The sequence below is a fragment of the Pogoniulus pusillus genome, chromosome 25, assembly GCF_015220805.1.
Source record: "Pogoniulus pusillus isolate bPogPus1 chromosome 25, bPogPus1.pri, whole genome shotgun sequence".
NCBI classification, from domain to species: domain Eukaryota; kingdom Metazoa; phylum Chordata; class Aves; order Piciformes; family Lybiidae; genus Pogoniulus; species Pogoniulus pusillus.
This window is the reverse complement of record NC_087288.1, coordinates 2107797-2115772: the sequence shown is the minus strand read 5'-3', so window position 1 is coordinate 2115772 and position 7976 is coordinate 2107797.

The following is a 7976-nucleotide window of genomic DNA, read 5'->3' as shown; positions in this document are numbered from 1 at the left end:
ACAGGTAGCCCAGAGATGTGGTTGAGGCCTCATCCTTGGTAATACTCAAGGTCAAACTTGCTGTGGCTCTGGGTGACCTGCTCTAGTTGGAGGTGTCCCTGCTGCCTGCAGAGGGGTTACCTTTTAGGGTCCCTTCCAATCTGATGCATTCTGTGATTCTGTGTCAGATGAAGGATGCTAGCCTAGCTGTATTTCAAGTCTAATTCCATGTGTCCCCTATCAGGATTCCTCTTTCATGACCACAAAAAACATGCATATGCTCAATAGCTCTTCAGCAGTGGAGATGAAAGATTGGTATTGGAAGTGTTCAAGAAAAGCCTGGATGAGGCACTTGGTCCCATGGTCTGGTTGACTGGATAGGGCTGGGGGATAGGTTGGACTGGATGAGCTTGGAGGTCTCTTCCAACCTGCTTGATTCTGTGATTTTATGATTCTATGATTCTATTGTTTGACAGCAGTTTGGATGTGCCTGCAACTTTTTCAGCGCTCAAAATGAGATCAAATTTTTACATGTCACAGAGTCACAGACTGCCAGGCTGGAAGGGATGCCAAGGCTCATCTGGGCCAACATTTCTAGGTGATGGTGGAGTTGAAATGAGCTGCCCCAGCACTCTGGCAAGCTGAGTCTTGAAACTGTCCAGTGTAGAGAAATCCACTGCTGACCCTGGGAGATGATTGCAATGTCTGACTGCTCTCTGGGGAAAACATTTTCTTCTGCACTCCAATGGGAATCTCCCCAGCAGTCACTTGTCCTCATCACTCCTTGTGTTTTCCAGGGCACTCTCTGTAAAAAGGGAGTCTCCCCCTCCTGGTAGCCATCCTTTATGTCCTGGTCCACGGCAGTAAGGTCTCCCCTAAGCTTTTTCTTCTCAAGGCTGAACGAACCCAGCTCTCAACCTGTCCTCACGAACTAACCAAACTCTCTAAGGAGCACCACATTAGAACCATTACATTAGAATTGTTCTCTACCAAGCCTTGATGCCTTGTGAAAGGGTTTCATGAGGAGTCAACCTCCTACACAGGGATTAAATCTGCAAACATCTCTGTATCAGGTATAGACACATGAATCAAGGCTGTGCAAATGGATGCAGACAGTCATCTTCTAGAAATGGTTACAGTTCTCAGCTTCAGCTCTGAGTGGGAGGCTGTTATTGAAATAATTTCCTCCCATGGAGAGGAACAACATACGTATTTTGTCTTGCCAAAGAGGACCAGAGAGGAGAACCACATGTCTGGGACTTGGAGAAAGAGCCTGGAGCCCAGATCTGTGCAACACCTGAAAGCATTCACAGAATCACAGCACTGGTTTGGTTGGAAAAGACCTCCAAGATCATCAAGTTCAACCATCAACCTAACACTACCAAGGCCATTTGGGTGGTTCAGAGGACAGCCTGGGCTCAGCAGTCTGCAGAGCCTATCTGCTCCTGGAGAGGACAACACTGGATACTGCTAAGGGAGTGTAGGGTATTCTACAGATGGTGAGACACTGGAATAGGTTGATCAGGGAGGCTGTGGATGTCCCCTCCCTGGAGCTGTTTCAAGGCCAGGCTGGATGAGGTCTTGAGCAACCTGGGCTAGTTGAAGGTCTCTCTGCCCATGGCAGGGAGGTTGGAACTCGGTGGTCTTTGAGGTTCCTTCCAACTCAAACCATTCTGTGATTCAATGATTCATCCTACAACTGCCTCTGATAAGACATCTTCATTAGAGATAGCCTACATTAAAAGCCAAAAATCCAACCCACAACACAGGCCTAGGAAAGGTGTCCAGGAACAATGCAGCCTCCTGACCACTTGTGAAGTTTCATGTGTCTGGCTGCCCTGGGAGAAAAAGCAGGCTAAAAGCAGAATGTTTCCTGAGCTAAGCAATGTTTGTTCCCACATCTTCTAGGAGAGAGTGGATTGTCCCTGGCTTTCAACTGGAAGCTAGAAACACACCATCCTTTGTTCTTTCACCTCTCACGAGAAAGTCACACAGACTGAAGCTTTGCTCAGCAAATACATTAAGGTTTTTTACTTGACAGTTTTATCTTCATATTAGCTGCCTCTCTCTCAGCAGCACGGTGGATGAAGACTGTTACTTTGCTGCACTTCACCCTTTCCTTGCTAGGGAAAAAACTCCCCCAAACTACCACAGAACCACAGAATTAACCAGATTGGAAAAGACCTCTAAGATCATCAAGTCCAACCTATCAATTAACCCTTCTAATGAACTAAACCATGGCACTAAGTGCCTCATCCAGCTTCCTTTTAAACACCTCCAGAGATGGTGATTCCACCACCTCCCTGGGCAGCCCATTCCAGTGCCAATCACTCTTGCTGTGAAGAATTTGTCCCTAATGTCCAGCCTAAACCTGCCCTGATGCAGTTTGAGACTGTGTCCCCTTGTTCTGTCACTGGGTGCCTGGGAGAAGAGACCACCCCCTGCCTGGCTATAACCTCCTTTCAGGTAGTTGTAGATAGCAATGAGGCCTCCCCTGAGCCTCCTCTTCTCCAGGCTGAACAACCCCAGCTCCCTCAGCCACTTGTTGTAGGGCTGTGCTCCTGCCCCCTCACCAGCCTTGGTGCCCTTCTCTGGACACGTTCAAGCACCTATATAAAACCATAAGCACTGAGTAGATTTCAAAGACAGAGTTGCAGACTCAACAGGTACTGTCTGTTAGTGGAGAACTGAAGTTCAAACATTTCAAGGCTTCCTGTTTCTCCTTACCCTCTGTACTACTTGCTGTGTGGAGCTGTTCAATCACAGCAGCTACAGCCTGCTCACTGCCTGTGTCTGTTTTGAGTAATCACAAAAATGCAACCAACTTCACCTTTTGTATTTGACCTCAGCAGACTCTCACTTAAAATTTGCATGTCTCTTTCCTGTGTTTTGCAAGAGTTCTGCAGCTGCTGAGACTGGTCTGGGTGGATGCCAGTACATCAAGGCCTGGGCTCAACTCTTAGGCTTGCAGTTACCCCAACATAAATATATTTAGTGTCACCCTCTTGGCTAAGTGCTGTTTTAGGCATTTGTTTGGGAGGTGAGTAGGCAGAAGGAATTTAAAGGCTGCTGCCTTCTCATTTTAGGGAAGCAAACTCCAAGAGCTGGCCCAGAATGTCTCCTTCTCTGCCAGCAGCAGCATCTGGGAGGGGCACAGGCAGCAAAAGCACTGCTGGCCTTGTTGCCCCGGTGCAGCCTTCCCTCTGAGGAGGATGTGAGCTTCACTCCTCATGTTCACTGACACCTTGTCTGCTGTCACCACCACAAGGCTGATGTCTCTCTAATAGTGGTGTCTCCCTAATAGTGGTGTCTCCCTTAGGACAGCTGTTCACACAGCCTTTAAAGTGAATGCAGAGGACACACTTAGGACTTCCTTCCCCATCTGTCAAGAAAAATTGATCTCCCCCTACTCAGGCAGACTACCTTTTAGAAGCACCACCTCTTGCCACTGCAACTAATTAAGAAGCAAGCACAGATGGCTTGGTAAGTGACTTAATTTGGAAGCAGCTGATTAGAAGAGTCCCATTGTAAGTAACAGTTCAATACCTGGCATCTAGAACTAACCTGATCAGCAGCTCTTCTCACAGCTCACCTGCCTCTGGAAATGCCATCTGTGTGCTGTGGCCAGGTATGGCAGCTTTACTGTAAATACATGTCTTAAGCAAAGGAGACAGCAAAACTCAGCTGGCCTGACACAAAACACCAACCACCAGCTACACAGAGCTCTGTTCACATGGCATGTCAGAAAAGCATGAAAGCAACCACAAACCTTTGAGTTCGTGGTCACCATCAGCACACAGAAACACATCTCCAGTCGTTGCCTTAGGCTCTGACTTGCTCAGTGCCATGAACCATTACCAAAAACCCTCCAGAACTTCCAAACCCTTTTCTCTTCAGCAAACACACAGCTCTGCCACTTCCCTGACACTTCAGGACAAGGTGTTGTGATCCCTTTTAAACAACACCACCAAAATAAGTGTCAGAAAAATCAATGTCACTACAGATCACTGGGATTTGTCATCATTTATTGCAGTCAGCTGCAGGAGTAGTAAAGTTTTATAACAGTCTAAGGTTCTTTCCCAACATCTGCTACCAGAAAGGGTAATTTTGCTCTGATCCAATTATATCATAAACCTTTGTGGTTTAATTTCATCAAATCAGGTTTGAAAGCCCTTCCAAACGAGGCAATACACAGCAAATGTTTTAACTGTAGAGTGCAACTTTATGTATTTGGTATTAAAGTGATTACAGAGCAATTCCTTCAGGCAATAAAGGCTGCATCATTTTAACAGTGCACCAAATCTGTGCAAACTAGCAGAAACAAGTTCAACCTCAGAAAAAGAAAGCACAACATCCAGCTTTTTAGGAGAGGAAGTTAAAGAGAGAAGCAGGCATCACAGAATTATGGAATGGTTTGGGTTGAAAGAGATCATTGAGTTCCAAATCCTCTGCCATGGGCAGGGGCATCTCCCACTAGCTCAGGTTGCTCAAGGCCTCATCCAGCTTGGTCTTGAACACCTTCAGGGAGGGGGCATCCACAACCTTCCATGGCAACTTGTTCCAGTGTCTCCCTACCCTCACTGTAAAGAATTTCTTCCTAATCTCCAGTCTAAATCTGCCCTCCTCAAGCTTCAATCCACTGCCTCTCATCCTGTCACCACAAGCCCCTGTAAAAAGTCTCTCCTCAGCTTTCTTGTAGCCCCCTTTAGGTACGGGAAGGCTGCTCTAAGGTCTCTCTGCAGCCTTCTCTTCTCCAGGCTGAACAGGCACAGCCTGTTCCCATAGGGGAGGTCCTCCAGCCCTCTGATCATCTTTGTGGCCTCCTCTGGACCTGCTTCAAGTCTGATGTCCTTCTTGTGCTGGGGGCACCAGAACTGGATGCAGTGCTGCAGGAGGGGTCTCACAAGAGCAGAGAGACAGAACCCCCTCCCTGTCCTGCTGCTCTCAACGCTTCTGATCAGCCCAGGACACAGCTGCCTTCTGGGCTGCAAGTGACCACTGCTATCTCATATTGAGTTTGCCATCAACTGAGACCCTGAAGTCCTTCTCCTCCAGACTGCTACTGAACCACTCCTCATCCAGCCTGGATTTGTGCTACAGCACTACAAGGATTTGCTTAGAAAGGCTGAAATTTTTCCCTTTGTCTTGCAGAAATATAACAGAAAAAGGATCCAACCCCTGCTGCTTTACACTAACAGAGACCTACAAAAATAGATTCCAGCAGTATTTGTGATAAAAACATTTCTGTGGCTAATCTAATGCCTTATGCCACAAGCCTAATGCTGTAAGTCAAGGAATTGCTCATATTAATCACTTGGGAAGAGCAGGAAGACAGCAGTGAAAAAGTGCTGAAATGCTTCTTTCCTAACTGCAGACACTGCAAGAAAACAGACCAGAAATGATGCTTTGTGCCCTGTGCTATCACTGCATGCAAACCATGATCACTTTTGATAGATGCCATATGAGATTTTACTGAACCATAGATTCACAGAAGCAGTTTGGCTGGAAGAAATCTTTAAGGTCAAGTCCAACCATTACCTAACTCTACCAAGTCCAGTGCAGCACCACAGGATCTTATTTTTGACTTCATTATTACCAGTGCTGCTCTTTTTTGGCAAACACCAGCTTGCCAGACCATACAAAAGGCCCTTTAGCATCCACTCTTTTGCTGTTGCCTGCTATTTCCCCAGAATGTAGAGGAACCAGATGAAGTTCAACAAGGACAAGTGTAGACTCCACCAGTACAGTCTGGGAGGTGATCTGCTGGAGAGCAGCCCTGTGGAGAGGGACCTGGGGGTCCTGGGGGCTAACAAGTTAACCACAGCACAGCAATGTGCCCTGGTGGCCAAGAAGGCCAATGGGATGCTGGGGTGTATTAGGAGGAGTGTGTCCAGCAGATCAAGGGAGGTTCTCCTCCTCCTCTACTCTGCCTTGCTGAGACCTCATCTTGAGTACTGCCTTCAGTTTTGGGCTCCCCAGTTGAAGAGGGACAGAGATCTGCTGGAGAGAGTCCAGCAGAGGGCTTCAAGGATAATGAGGGGACTGGAGGGCATGGCTGATGAGGAGAGGGACCTGGGACTTTTTAGTCTGGAGAAAAGAAGACTTAGAGGGGATTTGATCAATGTTTATAAGTATCTGAAGGATGCCAGGAGAGGGGGGGACAGGCTCTGCTCACTGCTCCCTGAGATAGGAGAAGGAGCAACGGGTGTAAGTTGCAGCAAAAGAGGTTCTGCCTCAATACAAGGGGCAACTTCTTGACTGTAAGGGTCCCAGAGCACTGGCACAGGCTGCCCAGAGAGGCTGTGGAGTCTCCTTCTCTGGAGCCTCTCAAGGCTTGTCTGGCTGTGTTGCTGTGTGACCTGAGGTAGATTGTGTGGTCCTGCTCTGGCAGGGGGGTTGGAGTAGATGATCTCTTTGGGCCCCTTCCAACCCCTGACATCCTGTGATCCTATGTTCAGTTTCTTACTTTTTACTGACACATTCCCTAACCACATTATGCAAATACTCAGTGGCTTGGCACTAGCTTGGCAGGTGGCAATTCAAAGGGCCTGGGAAAGCAAGGCTGGTTTGTTACATGCCAAAACCCAAAGCTCTGCAGCCAGGGAGAACTGCAGCTGCAGTCTGTGCCGAAGGTGACAATTAGAATTGAAAATCAGGAATGTGAGGAAGTGGCACTAGGTAAGGTGTGCTGGGAAGGGTAAAGCCTGGTAGGAGAAGATAATGAGCTCACGTGAGAAGCTGTGGGTAAGGAGAGGAAGGTTTAGCATGAAAAAGTATCTGTGGTAGCATTGCTGCCTCTTCGCTAATTAAGATGTTCAGCCTGTTAATAACACTGCAGAAAAGGCAGAAGTTCCCAATTAAAATTTCTGCTTCCTGTTTGGAAAGGTAGTGTGGGATGAGTGTTTTCCAAGTCACCACACCAATTGCAGAAGCAGAAAACTAGCAGAAGTATTTTAATGAGCAGCCTATCTGCAAGCTGAGAGATGGCTGACCCAGCGCATCTTCGGCTAGCTGGAAACATCACTTACCCTGGGAAACCAAACTGCTGCCTTGCAGAAAGGAAGCTGGGGTGAAGTTCTGGGCCCCTCAATTCAAGAGAGATGTTGAGGTGCTGGAAGGTGTCCAGAGAAGGGCGACAAAGCTGGTGAGGGGCCTGGAACACAAACCCTATGAGGAGAGGCTGAGGGAGCTGGGGGTGTGCAGCCTGGAGAAGAGGAGGCTCAGGGGTGACCTCGTTGCTGTCTACAACTACCTGAAGGGAGGTTGTAGCCAGGTGGGGGGTGGCCTCTTCTCCCAGGCAACCAGCAATAGAACAAGGGGACACAGTCTCAAGTTGTGCCAGGGAAAGTATAGGCTGGGTGTTAGGAGGAAGTTCTTCACAGAGAGTGATTGGCATTGGAATGGGCTGCCCAGGGAGGTGGTGGAGGCACCATCCTTGGAGGTGTTCAAGAAAAGACTGGCTGAGGCACTTAGTGCCATGGTCTGGTTGACTGGATAGGGCTGAGGGATAGGTTGGACTGGATGAGCTTAGAGGTCTCTTCCAACCTGGTTGATTTCTATGATTCTATGAACCAGGTAGAAATGTAGACCAGGTTCCAATACTCAAACCATGCTGCAGAATGCTTCCAGAAAAGCAAAGATTCAAAATGTCACCAGCACTGATTAACAGCTGCTGTGGAACCCAGGATTTGGTTAAAACTCACTTTGCTCTCCAAGGAGGTATTTGGTTGGTAATAGTGTAACTGAACGGACACAGTGCTTCTGCAGAGCAGGACTGCAGTGACTCAAACACTCAGAGGTAGCATGAGACTATGGCAGTACAACACCCACTGTGCCACAAGCTGGCAGATCTCAAGAAGCTCCCTCACCCACTGCACACTGAGTGAGCTCTAGGGAGGTTGTACAGATTTGTGATAGAATCACAGAACACTTCTGGATGGAAAAGACCTTTACGATCAAGTCCAACCATTCTCCACCTCAGGCTGGTGCTAAACCAT